This window comes from Setaria italica, chromosome III, assembly GCF_000263155.2.
Source record: "Setaria italica strain Yugu1 chromosome III, Setaria_italica_v2.0, whole genome shotgun sequence".
In the NCBI taxonomy this organism is placed as follows: domain Eukaryota; kingdom Viridiplantae; phylum Streptophyta; class Magnoliopsida; order Poales; family Poaceae; genus Setaria; species Setaria italica.
In genome coordinates, this window is record NC_028452.1 from 36,428,836 (window position 1) to 36,443,633 (window position 14,798).

The 14,798-nt window shown below is 41.6% G+C and overlaps 1 pseudogene; it reads right to left on the reverse strand.

Moving 5' to 3' along the window:
• Nucleotides 1–1,454: 1,454 nt before the first annotated feature.
• LOC101761867 lies at nucleotides 1,455–2,317 on the reverse strand (annotated as a pseudogene).
• Between the last annotated feature and the right edge of the window lie 12,481 nt (nucleotides 2,318–14,798).

A 14,798-nucleotide genomic window follows, 5' to 3' on the forward strand; every position in this document is an offset into this window, starting at 1 on the left:
TTATTATATTAAGCTTACAAACTATACCCTTCTTATCCCAATATTTCATTGGTATTTCTCCTATTATTTGAATTTCTTCTAACCTTTGTACTATCTTATCTATATCTTTCTTAGATTTTATATCTCTATACCAGTTTGGTGATAGCGATTGCAAACTAATACACTCTATGCATGAATTTGCTATATGGAATTCTTCTATGTTTTCACCTAACTCTTCGTCTATAGTATCAACAGACTTATTATCATCATATTCTTGAGTTTCTAGTTTAGCTTTTCCTTCATTAGCGCTTCTAGTTTTTCGTACTTCTGTTATGTATGGAATATTATCTTGATATGGGATGAATGTAATCCCTTGCTCATGTATAATTGTTGTTTGTAAGGAATATTGTAAAAATCTTAATCCCAATATCATATCATCATTTATCATGGATAAGTCTCTTATTATGATCTCATCCATTATATATTTTGTATTATTTATTTGTATCTCAATATTATAAGCTAACTGGTTATGAAGCTTTTTTATTCCTGACATATCAGTAGATATTTCTGCTTTATCTTGATCTATTGTATGCACTATCTCTGGGCATCTTACAAAATATTTATCATGCATAATATTCTTTGTACAACCAGTATCTACTAATGTTAATATTTTGTAAGTGATGGTAGGTGTTAATTTTACCTTTACCGGTATTCTTATTCCTACAATTTCTTTAAATGGTAACCTAACTATGTATTTGCTGCCAAAATTAATTATGGCATCTTTTAATTGTATAGCCTTATCATTATTTTTATCAACTATGGCTTGATCTTTAAACTCAGTGTTGCCACTAACATTTCCTTCAATCTTATTATTGAATTCTATTTTACTTCTTAGATCTTCTAACTCAGCTTCTAAAATATTAATTCTATTTTCTAAATTTCTATCTCTACTTACTAGTATTTTATCTTCTGCTACTATTTCTATTTCTTGTCTCCATTTTTGATTAGCATTCTTTAAACATGAAGCACATGCTTGCTTTAAACATACACTACATGTAAATCTATTATCTTGACTAGGGTAATATATGCAGAAAGCACACTTGATATTATAATCACCACTTCCTTTTATCCAATTGTGTTCACAATCTCCTTGGTCCATTAATTCAGTTCTAGCTTCTTTTGAATCACTTGTTTCTTCATCTTTTATTTCTAGTGCATCCATAGCATTTTCTAAATTATGTATTTCATCATCCCCTAGAGAGTTTATAAAATCTTTGTGACTCTGCACATTATTTTCTTCTTCTTCTTCTTCATAGCTTTCTAAAACATACCTTTCATTAAGGCCCCGTTTGTTTCACTGGAATCGGGTGGAATTGGAATCGGTTTCCTCAGCTGGCCTGTTTGGCTGCACACTGAATCGGAAAACGACTTTCCAGTTGTTTCCACATGCTGAATCGAACAGGTACGATAGATTCTTAGCCTCTCAGACGGAAAAGGATTCCGAGCGATGAGCACCTCATCTCGCGACTCGTCTCCCTCCACCTCCCCGTCCCCATGGAGGACCCCGTGGAGGACCCCATGAGCCGCTTCCGCCCGATGGAGACACCGAACAGCCTCGCGCCGGCCTTACTGCTGTCGTCATCATCGTCGTGCTCCATCCCCGCCGCCTCGGTCGGCTCGGCGGCCACGGGCGCGGGGCCGCGGCACGAGGGGAGGAGCTCGAGGACCGACGGCAGCGGCGGGGGCGTGGCGGCGGCCTTCGACGATACACCGGAGCAGTTCCCTGCCACGGCAGCCGTAGCCTTGGCGGCCTCAACCTGCTGCGCGGCGTCGTCGAGCTGCTGGGTGGTGGCGTACTTGGACATGAGGAGGAGGATGTTGTTGCAGAGCTTCTTCATCTAGCCGAGCTCCTGCGCGAGGCGTGCGTTCTTGCGGCGCAGGCGGTCGTTCTCCTCGCCCATGTTGCCGCCATCGGAGGCCGCTGTCCCGCCGGAGCCCGACCTAGCCGGCGCCTGCGACTGTAGCAGCGGGGGCTCCGAGGACGAGCTCGATGACAGCACCTGCTCCTCACCGGAGTACATCGGCGAGCCCACGGGCAGCGCTATCGGGATGGCGGTGGTGGCGGCAGTGGCCACCGTGACCGCCCCCATCGCCGCCACGGCTGGCGTCACCTTCCGGCGGTGGATGTCGCAGAGCAGCCACTTCTCCCCCGCCGGAAGCAGTCGGCGAACTCCCACGGGTCTGGCGGCGCTGAAGAAAGAAAGGAGGAGGAAAATGCGCTAGGGTTCCAGAACCTGGGGCGTTTTTGCTCCCACGAAACGAACGGAGAACCGTCCATCGTGATGAACGGCGCAGATCAGCCGGGCCAGATTAGGCCCAGGCGGGATAGCACTTTGGCGGCCCAGGCCCAGGTTGTGGTTTCCATATTTAGTTATCCAAACATAATATGGAATTTAATTCATGGAGAAGAATTCCATCAACACCCAAACAAAAAAATTGAATTGAATCAAATTTTGAGTAATTCATTTCTGGTGGAATCCAATGTCTAGAATATAATTCCTGGAATGGGTTTCAATTCCTGCGAAACAAACGGGCCCTAAGTTTCTTTTGGGCTTCTTTATCAATAGTGGAATCTTTCATGATATTACTTTGCGGAACTTCTTTTGCTTTATGGCTTTCAAGGTCTACTGGTTTCTATTATTGAATATATTATTGATTTCCTTAATGGTTCTCCTCAACCGCCGCTACCAGGGTTTTCTACTCAATACATAAATGAATGGTTCGAGGGGCGGAAATCAAGCGACTTCAAAAATTCAGATTTCAAATTTTGAGCTACTATTCACTGCACTATTCAAATTCAGCGAACACTATTCAAATTTGCTGAATGTGGTGATGTGATGATGTGGAGTGTGGGTGGAGGTCTTCGGTGATCTTGCTTCTTCGGTGGTTGCCTGATCACTTCGGTGCTCGATGTGGTGATGTGGTGATGCTGAATGCTTCTTAGAAAATAAAGCACCTACACTATCATAATTTTTTCGGGATTATATCTTCTTACATTTCTCTTTTGAAGGAAAGGAGCTCTATTATCTGATCTTCTTAGAAAATATCTTTTCTTGGTCTTTACATTTCCCTTTTTATAATTTTTAGGGTATTTCTTATTTCTATATTTCTCTTCTCCATATGTCAATGGTATTTGAACTATTTTATTACAAAAATTGTAGTCTGATTGCTTCATTGACCTTTGAGCTTATATGCTTGTGCATATCTTTCTTAGTTGCTTAAAAAAAATGTTATAGCCTGAGAAATGTTATATTCTTTGCCATTAGACTCCTTTTTATATTCTTCAAATATCATAGATCCTAAAGGATCTGTGGAAATCAAGCGACCTCGAAAAATTCGGATTTCAAATTTCGAGTTACTATTCACCGCACTATTCAAATTCAGCGAACACTATTCAAATTCGTGGCACTATTTAAATTCAGCTCACTATTCAAAATGGGAATATGAATAGTGCCCGAGCACTTACCAGGGAGTGGGTGGAGCACCTCAGGGTGGATGGAAATGTGGTGGCGCTATTCACTCACTATTGTGCACTATTGAGCTACTATTAGGGGTCGCTTTCAGCGGATATGGTACGCGCGGGTGCGTGATTAGGTATATTCTTTGATTATACCGATTCTCAGGATCTTTGCGGGTTGGCGAGACCGAAAAATTCAGCCGGTCGTGCTGCTATGCTTATGACAGTCCTACTCGATACTCACTGCATGCCTCACTGGCACGCTTCAGAACAAGGCTAGCCCGGTCTTCACCCTCACCGTCCCCAGCCACGCTCACACAGGACTCAGGCTCTACCGTCTCACTAGGCAGTTCCACCTGAAGGGAACACTTCTCTGCGCACACAGGGTTCTCCTCAAATGCCGCTACCAGGGCTAACACGAGAACGACACACGCAGAGGTTTCTCCTTTAGGGTCCCTAGCGTAGAGACATCATCACATCACCACATCACCACACCACCACATCGAGCACCGAAGCGATCAGACAACCACCGAAGAAGCAAGATCACCGAAGACCTCCACCCACACTCCACTCATACTCCATGAAGACATCCACCACCTCGGAAGTGCTTGAGGAAAAATTAGCCACCATATTTAGAATCACCCACTACCGTTATATTACTTGTTGGAGGTATGCCCTAGAGGCAATCATAGAGATGATGATATTCCATTTGTATCCATGATTTGTATATTGTGTTCATTGAATATCCATTAAAGGCTACTTGAATTGATTTGCAATTATGTGAATTGTATGTGAAACTTTTTACTTGTATGGTTATTCTAAAGTTGTCCCTAGTCGGAGTTCATGTGAGGACACACATGAATATTAGACTAGCACATGTATTAGTTGATGACTATGTTTCACAAGTCATAGACATGGAGATGTTGAACTAATAATGTGGACACATGTGGAGACATGTGCTATGACTGACCCAACACGAGAAGTAGTTCTCTCTTTAAACAACATATACGCTTTGTCCTTAGACCTGAGATTGTCGCATGTATTCTAGATGTGGATCGACCTACTTAGGGGCTATCAAACGCTACGCCGTAACAGGGTAGTTATAAAGGTAGCTTTCGGGTTTGTCAAGAAGCATGCTATGAGACATGGTCAATCAAGATGGGATTTGCCCCTCTCTGATTGAGAGTGATATCTCTGGGCCCCTCGAGTGATCGGATCCGAAAATGCATGGCCATGCTACGTACGGTTAAGAGTTAACCTACAAAGGGATTCCGAATCACAGGATCGAGAAAGAGCGGTCGGCTTGAAGCTAGACCAAATATCGTGAGGCAAAGGGAATAGCATGTATATTATGTTGTGATGGTTCGTCTGATATGATCTTCGTGTGCGTATAGGAGTTGGCACATCTTGCTAGAGGCCGCTACCGACTATTGGGCCGAGTAGGAGTACTCGGGCCATGTCTATACGTATCCGAACCCATAGGGTCACACACTTAAGGGGCTGGAAGCCCAATTCGGATCTGATCCGAGTTGGATTAGGTTTAGAAGTACTAATGGGCCTCGGATCCAGAGGCCCATCAGGAACCTCTATAAATAGAGGGGTAGGGGCGCCCTAGGGTTTACACCTTTTGGTGAAACACACCTGCCGCGCCTCCCACGCCCTCGCCTGTTGCAACTCGCGGATCTAGCAGTTCGGCTTGCGACGCTTCCTCCCTGCACGTGTGGATACCTTGGAGGAGTTGCGCCTGCAGCACTTGGACGAGCCGCCGACGAGCCACCGACGAGCCACCGACGACCCACGACGAGCTGACGACGAGCCGCGGCACCGGAGGCGATCTTGCTGCACGTGGACGAGCTGCTGAGGAGCTGCTGGACGTGATCGACTACGTACGACTACGTGATCGTCTTCACTGCATCGACGCATATCTACATCTTCCGCACGAGTAGTGCGTCGAGTGGTAATCCCGTGATCCTTATACGGCAGTTCTTCCTGGTTATACGCGGTAGAATTTTTGAATTGCGCTAGTGTAGCCTACCTCGTATCTCAACATTACTCCACCACCTCTGTACTACTACTAGAATTAAAGGAGGCCGTCGGAGCTCGTCCCTCGGTTTGTAAGGTAATCAAGGTTTGTGCTAAGTGCTTGGGGTTTGCCGAAAGGGAAAGCCGCGTGTAAGCTTGTCCCGTGGAAATGGATTAAGCTGTCCTGGTAGCATCCCTGCCTTCCTTTAAGCTCGTTCGCATGCCTCTATGTTGAGTGATTGGCCTGCTATTAGAGAGAAAGAAGTTTATTTTATTAGGATGTTATATAAGTTAAAAAAGGATAGAGAACTTTATGACAAAAAGATCAAATCTCAATTAATAAAGGAGCAAAAAGCTGAGTTGAAACCAGTGCGTAAATGAATGGGATGACGGGCAGAAATCAAGCGAGTTCGGAAAATTCGGATTTCAAATTTTGAGTTACTATTCACCGCACTATTCAAATTCACCGAACACTATTCAAATTCATGGCACTATTTAAATTCAGCTCACTATTCAAAATGGGAATATGAATAGTGCCCGAGCACTCACCAAGGAGTGGGTGGAGCACCTCAGGGTGGATGGAAATGTGGCGGCGCTATTCACTCACTATTGTGCACTATTGAGCTACTATTAGGGGTCGCTTTCAGCGGATATGGTACGCGCGGGTGCGTGATTAGGTATATTCTTTGATTATATCGATTCTCAGGATCTTTGCGGGTTGGCAAGACCAAAAAATTCAGCCGGTCGTGCTGCTATGCTTATGACAGTCCTACTCGGTACTCACCGCATGCCTCACTAGCTCGCTTCAGAACCAGGCCAGCCCGGTCTTCACCCTCACCGTCCCAAGCCACGCTCACACAGGACTCAGGCTCCACCGTCTCCCCAGGCAGTTCCACCCGAAGGGAACACTTCTCTGCGTACGTAAGGTTCTCCTCAAACGCCGCTACCAGGGCTAACACGAGAACGACACACGCAGAGGTTTCTCCTCTAGGGTCCCTAGCGTAGAGACATCGCCCCATACGAACGAGCTTAAAGGAAGGCAGGGATGCTACTAGGACAGCTTAATCCATTTCCACGGGATAAGCTTACACGCGACTTTCCCTTTCGGGAAACCCCAAGCACTTAGCACAAACCTTGATTACCTTACAAATCAAGGGACGAGCTCCGACGGCCTCCCTTTATTCTAGTAGTAGTACAGAGGTGGTGGAGTAATACAACGGTAGTGGGTGATTCTAAATATGGTGGCTAATTTTTCCTGAGAGCACTTCCGTGGTGGTGGATGTCTTCATGGAGTATGAGTGGAGTGTGGGTGGAGGTCTTCGGTGATCTTGCTTCTTCGGTGGTTGTCTGATCGCTTCGGTGCTCGATGTGGTGATGTGGTGATGTGGTGATGCTGAATGCTTCACCCGGTAGCTCCTTTTATAGTCGCGGCAGAGGCTTCTGGAGTTGCTTCGTGCTTAAGACTTCTAGTGCCTTCAACTATTCTCCTCTTCTGTTGCCTTGACACCTGGACGGCTCTCCACTCCTCAATAATTGTCCTGGCTACAGTAGAGTCACTGTTTATTTCTTTTGCCTTGTCCTCTATCTCGCACTGTCTTCTCGTGATATTCTGGATGCTGCTTGGTATGGTCTTCCACGCCCGAATGATTGATGTCGCAGACTTCAATCACAACATCATGGCATGTAGTATTATTCTTCCCCGGCCGAATTGTTGTTAACACTTTAACAACATTGGGAACTTATTCTCTTGTGTGACAAAATATTCTTCTATGCGAGCTGTATTTCTATTCTTCTTCTTCAATATCAGGTTCCTCTGGTTGCCACAGTTCGTACCATGACAGCAATTCACATATTCTTTTCTTGGTTTTTATTCTTGGCTATCTCCTCGGAAATCCATCATATCATCATCAGATATGGGTATATCCATTTTCAACTCATAGTCTTTTTGCATATTTTTGAATTTCTCATCTATTTCAAGCCTTATTTCTTTCATTATTTCTTCTTTTAAATTATTCTTCCATTGAGGAAATACTGATTCAAGGTTTTCCTTTAACTTATTGTCAATATATTCCTCATTTGATGGGTCTCCTTCTTTCTTCAGAACTTCTTTATATGTTGGAGCCTTAGATGATCCTTCTTCTTTTATATTTATTCCAGATGAGCTTGGCTTAAGTTCCCTTATTTTTTTTATATTTTTTAATATATTCCTTAGCAGCAGGTTCTAAAAAGTAGTTTACTCCTAATATATTTCTAGCATATGTAAGTGCTTGATCAATGTCGGTATATTTCTTCCATAATATTCCTCCGTCTTTATCTTTCTCTATTTTTTGTGCTATTACTTGCTCAAATGATACATAAATTCGAGGATTCTTTCCTTTATATATAACATATATAGCTTTTTTCTCTATATTTTCGGGTGACTCCTTTGGTTGTATTAGCCCATTAATTGTATGGAAATATTCAGGTAGGCTATTTAAGATGGCTAGCATATAGTCCTTCTCTTCTCTTTTGTTATTATACTAGTACTAAAAATTGTCTAATATGCCTTCTTGTACTTCGTCTAGTACAATATGATCTCTTGGTTTAAATTTATATGTGTTTGGAGGGAATATTCTTAGCTTATTCTCTGCTCCAAAACAGAAACAATCAATCCCTGTTGGACTCACTCCTTTCTTCATTCCTGCAAAATAGATGAACGAGAAAATATATCAGGAAGGGTATTATCCTTTCCCTTTATATGCTCAAATATTACTTTGTATCCATTTCCTGTAATAATATCTTCAAATAAAACCCATCTTCTAGTTGAACTTTTCTTACTATTAATTTTATTGTAGTATCTACATATAGCTTCACAATCTGTCCTTACCGTGAACTCTTTAAATCCTAGATATAATGTAAAAGCATTTATAGCATTAATTACAGCTAATATTTCTCTATCAGTATTATTTATTGCCTTTAGTTTATATTTCCCTGAAGCATACCTACATATTTTTTCTTCTATCTTTGGGAAGTATTTATGCGGCTTTTGCTTTAATATAGCATCCTATCCTATTTCAGATGCGTTTGTTTCTATAATAAAATAATAGTCATCTAGAGGTAAATCTAGAGGTTTTAATTCATTCACCTTTTCTTTTATGATTCTTACTAGCTTTATATCTTGGGAATTAAAATGTTTTTGCCCATTTTTTCTTAATTTTGCATATAATGGCCTAGCTAGTTTTGCTAAGTTTTCTATGTAATTTCTAGCATAATTTACTATTCCTAAAAATTGCTGCAAGGCTTTCTTTTCATTCATGACATCAGGAAATTACAAAATTTTCTTTGCGATATGATCTTGTAAATAAATTTTTCCCTCACCTATTTCATGGCCTAAGAAATTTATCTTTTCTTTGCATATTTCCATTTTCTTTTTAGAAAGTATTAACCCATGCTGCTCTACCTTTCTAAAGTACGTTTCCAGATGAGCTATATGTTTATAAGATTTTGAAAAAAACTAATAAATCATCTGTATAAACCAATATGAAGTCTTGATTTTCATTAAAGATATTCTGCACTTTTCTTTGAAATAAAGCAGGAGCATTTTTAAACCCTAATGGCATTACCAACCATTCAAAATGACCTTGAGGACATGTGAAGGCAGTCCAACCTATTGATTCTTCTGCCATTTTTACTTGCCAAAATCCAGCTTTTAAATCAAATTTTAAGAAATATTTGCTTCCTTGTATTCTATTTATCCATTCTTGCTTATTTGGGATATTATATCCATCATCTATAGTATTATCATTTAATCTTTTATAATTAATAACTATTCTTGACTTCCCTTTGGCTATTTCAGCATGATTTCTAACTATAAAGGTTGCTGACCTATGGGGACTCTTACTTTCTCTTATAGCTCCTAGCTTTAGTAATTCTTCAATATGCATCTTGAACTCTTCTATATCCATAGGTGTTGTTTCTATAGGACTAGTCTTAATTATATAATCAGGATTTATTATATTAAGCTTACAAACTATACCATTCTTATCCCAATATTTCATTGGTATTTCTCCTATTATTCTAATTTCTTCTAACCTTTGTACTATCTTATCTATATCTTTCTTAGATTTTATATCTCTATACCAGTTATATATATATATATATAGGTGTTTATCTATGACTAGCCATAGAATATTTATCTTGTGGCCGGATCAAATGGTGCACCCGAAGCAATTACTGGCGCTATCATTTCATCGGCTTGGCTCAATCTGGCGTCCTTCCATCGGCTTTGCTCAAGCAGGCAAGCACGCGCCCACCCATCCTGAGCTCCATCCGCAAGATATCTGCGATCGCACAAAATCATCATCACCCATCCCGCCCGCGCCGCCCAAAATCATCGTTATCCATCCCGCCCGCGCCGCCCGGCCGCCTGACTCTTCTCCAGCTGCCGCCGCCTTGGTTCATCCTCGCTGCCGCCGCCACCGCCAAAAATCGTGCACGCCGCCCTGATTCGTTCGTTGGATCTGGGATGCGCAATCTACCGGAGACGCGGCCGATTTCGCATCGTGGGAAGAGATTCTCCCCGATTGCCGAAGCTTCCTCAATCCACAGCATAAAAAGATTGCCTGGCCCCCGTCTATTATCTGTTCATGAACAAGTAGGTCTACTACTCCAGGTACCATGCACCATAGATAGCTACTCTATGTGGTAACTCTTTGTAGTTATGGTAAATAACCATTTGTAGTAATGCCTGGTTGTGGTAACTCTGTAGCACAACATTTCGCTCAAAATATAAGATTATTGTAAATAACGTGTAACGGGCATATCAATTATAAAATCATCGTTACCAGACTCTTACAAATCGGTTGTTGGATCTACTAAGTTAGCAAAAGCGGCTATTCTTTTTTTTTGGAAAATCCAAAATAGACTTATGACTGAATACAACTGACAACCATGGCCTTCTGACTTGTGTTGCAGATTTGATTGGACCAACGTTGCTACTCCTGAGGCAAGACATTCACCAAAACATCCAGCTAATTCATCTGTACGAACCTGGTAATTACCCAGCAGCATATATTTTATGTACATATTATCTTTGTTTAATGATGCATCATTGTTACAGCATAGATATTATAGTAAATCCACAGTACTCCAATTACCAGGTTCCACAGTACTCCAATTTCTTTTGCCATTTTTTACTTGTGCACCAATATTATAGTAAATCCACGCTGGCCTGTCGTACATTCATAGTCAGATTTCAATACTTACATTCTGTGGTTTTACTACTGCAATGCATGAAAAAAACTTACACTACTTTCACCTGGTTATAGCATGGAAGCTCCGTTTCAATGCTACATTAGGTTGCAAAATATCTATACAATTTACCACTTCTACATATTCATGTCGTCTCTGCATTTTTTTGTTCACTGCATATATCATGTGGTAAGTTAACCATATATTTTAATATTTATTGGATATAGACTGGAAGTTCCATCAAAGGGTGTTTGTCCTGCTGCAGTTTTGACAGATATATTAGGTTATGCAAATATCCATGTTACATTGTTTCATGAATAATAATATCTTTCTTTCTAAAAAACAGGACATGAAGAAAATTCAGGGCAGATTAAAATCTTTCGGGATCCGCACCACACAAGGCGAATGGACTTTTGATGTTAGCGCGGTCACCGGGGCAGCCGATGCACAGCCAGTTGCAGGAGCTGATGCACAACCACAACCATCGTCACCCCCTCAACAACCTGGTGGCCAAGATGCAAATCTTGCAAATAACATTATCAACCCACTGACCAGAAATGGGCAACAGTTGCACGGCGAAACAAGCAGTGACAGGGATCTCCCTTGGAGTGATGTTAATGACGATGACGATGCCTTCATGGAACCCCCACCGAGGCAACCAGTAGCGAAGAAACAGTGTATCAATGCAACTTCCAAGGTACAATAGTAAATCAACCTTCTCTTTTTTTACTTCCAAGGTACAATTTACTTCATTTTCAATTTTGTGGTAAATTACTTGATTCAGCCTGCTCAATGATCAACCGTGGCATTTTACTACATTTTGACATGTGGTTCATTTACATACATAAACATTATGAGAACCGATTCTTCCACCACTCACACTTACTACAGCCTTTTCATATCTTCATTTGGCAGCTTGCCAAGAACCCCGTCAAGTATGCTCACGCACCTACAGTTCGATGTGCACCATCAACATTTAACTCTTTTGTCGACCACGTAACACTTTGGCAGCGTAGGCGAATCAAAGATATGGGTTTTGGTGGACTCCTTTGTGTTGCAGCAGAGATGTTAGAGAGCAGAGAGCTATTGAAGTTCCTGTTCGACAGGCTAGACCCCAAAACCATGGTACTGAATGTTGCAAAAGATAAGGGTATCCATGTCACCCCGTTCGTGGTAAAGCAGGTGCTTGACTTACCAGAAGGTGGTGAAGATATTGTTTTGAGTACACACATTCAAGCATCCAAGGCGTTATCTACTTTCAAGACTTTGTTGGGTTTACAAGAATCCCACGACCTGCACGCTAGCCATCTACAGAAGACCCTGAAGGATGATCTGGAGCTAGGGTCTGGCATGATTACTGATGACATGGCAATAAGATTTTTCTTTATCATTGCTTGCAACAAACTTCTGTTCCCAAGCACCGACAACAACATTAGGTGCAAGGATGTTTACCTCACTAGAGATCTGTCTTGCTTATCAGCTCTGAACCGGTGTAAGGCTGTTGTGGATGACCTCCGAGAAGCTGCACTCAATTGGCAGTCCGACAAAGCAAAGAAATCATTCTCAGGATGCGCAATATTACTGATTGTAAGTACACCATCTTGCCATCCATATGCATGCCGTGACTGGAGTAAATTAATTACTGATTTATATTGTTGTAAATTAATTACTGATTTATATTGGTTGTAGATACTGTATTTGGACAACCTACAATGCCAACATCAGGTTCAGCACATGGACACTCCTCGTGCAAAGTACTTTACTCAAAATGTGATAAAAAAAGATAATCAGTGCCGATAGGACCAAAGATCAACAAGGGAAGGCTACATTTGGGCTGTTACCGGTTCGGTCTATTCACACATGTCCTCTTTTTATTATGTCAAATATTCTCCAGTATTTCCCCCCAATACACTTCGTGTGTGCAGCTTAGGAACATCATCGATACTTGCTACCATACAACTGAGAACCCATCTTCAACTACCCCACCAAGCATTGAACCATTGCCCACAACACGTATCCATAGTATGCAAGCAGAACTGCATGGTATAGTTCATCAGATTAGTGCCGAGCCTAGGAAGACGCAGGCAATGCAAGCCTTGGCAAGTTTTGATGCCAAAGCCAAGGAAGCATCCAGATATGTAACCATTGCACAACAGATGCTATCCGATGCACATCAGTCAGCCACTCACATTCTACAGGCAATTTTGAATGACGAGATTCATGGCAATAATAGTGAAGATCATGATAATCAAGCCCACGCTTCTGATGCAGGTACTGAAAATCATATTGGTTTACTATTTACCAGGTTTTAATACTAAAAATATTACTGCCCACTGCCATCATATTGATTTACTATTTCATCATTTTCCATATACTATCTTACTATATGCAGTGCAAGCCAATGACGTCGATATGAATGGACACATTGCACATAATGTCGGATCTGAAAATGTATTTGGTGCAGCACATGACAACATAATGGAAGGCGACCTTTCACCCGTTTGTACTCAGGTTTCTAATGCATTGTTCAGTAACAACACTACTATTTTAGCATCAGCAGTGCCATCTCCTGAACACATATTTGATTCTTCATGTATAGGTTCACACAGATGTGATGATTGATCACATCGTGCCTCATGTTCCGGCTAAAGGAGACCCTATCGCACCTTCACCAAATGGCAGTATGGATTCTTCTCAAATATTTCCATCATCTTTTTCTCCTGCTACTTATTTTAGATCAGTTGTACACACTCACACCTGGACCCCCTAGTACATGCATCCCACCCCTGTATTTTTTATGCATCAACCTTACAGTAAACTATCTGTTCTTCAACCACACTTCTGTGTGAACCTATATATGAATATGTAACATATTATATATTCTGCTTGCGGGCAGCAACAGGATTAAAATTACTGTCTTCTTCAGAATATAACATTTTCTTAGTGAAATCACAACAGTACTGATTGCCTTAGATTACAAGAGCAAGTTGCCCATGATCAGCAGCTACCTGCTACGTTTAGTAATGGTTGACTATAATATCACAAAGTTCTTAGTCCCTGCTTACCACGACATGGTCTGGGATTTGTGACAGATAAATTATGTTTATGTACTACCAGATTTATTATGTTGTGCAAATATACATGTTAGTCTCTTTTTTCAAAAAATAACAGGAGATGAGGAAAATATTCAGGCTGCAATTTGCACTTGGCCCTATTCTTCTACAGCCTTGCACACAAGATGAGTTCATCCATCGTCCAGCCATTGCTCCAAGGCCACAACGGCTTACAAAATGACCAGCCAGGTATGTGTCCCCTTTCAAAGGCGATCCACAAAGAGCTTGTTTACAGCCTACTCCTGAAGATCCAATGCTGCATGCACACACTTATGAGTCATTTCTTTGCATACCAGCGATATTTTCATCCGCACCGGCTTGAGAGAATTCAGTGGATTAGATATAGAGGAGTCTTTCCTTGATGGCGAGATGCTTTCCACTCAGTTCATGTCATACCTTGTGGCCTGCATGAGCTATGATGAGTGCCACATGCCTGATGGTGGTGGGTATAGGGTCTTTCTATCTCAAGAGCTTGGGGTGAGCGCGTACCTAATCCATTCACTACACAATTCAATAAAAAAATTTACACCCTCTAATGCCATTATATTATACATCCAGGAATATGTCAATATTGAGGAAGATGAAGAGTTCTCTCAGTGGAAATCACATCAGGCACTAGCTGTCTTACAGCGAGATATTGGAGATCTTGACGCAACCAAAGTGAAACTAGTAAGTACTATCTACTCCCGACAACCACATCAATGTACTACAAAAAAAGGCTGCCAACTGATTCTGAACTTACAGTTTCCGCACTTCATTTTACCTCTGTCATGTCTAGTTCCTTTTGCCGGTTATGGAGGAGGAGCACTATACCATCTACTGCATCAATTTTGTACCTGACCGCATTGATGTAATTGATTCTTGTCCAGATGACCACACAGATTACCACCAAGTCCTTGGTGACCGAATTATTCGATGCCTTAATCTCCTGTTCCAGT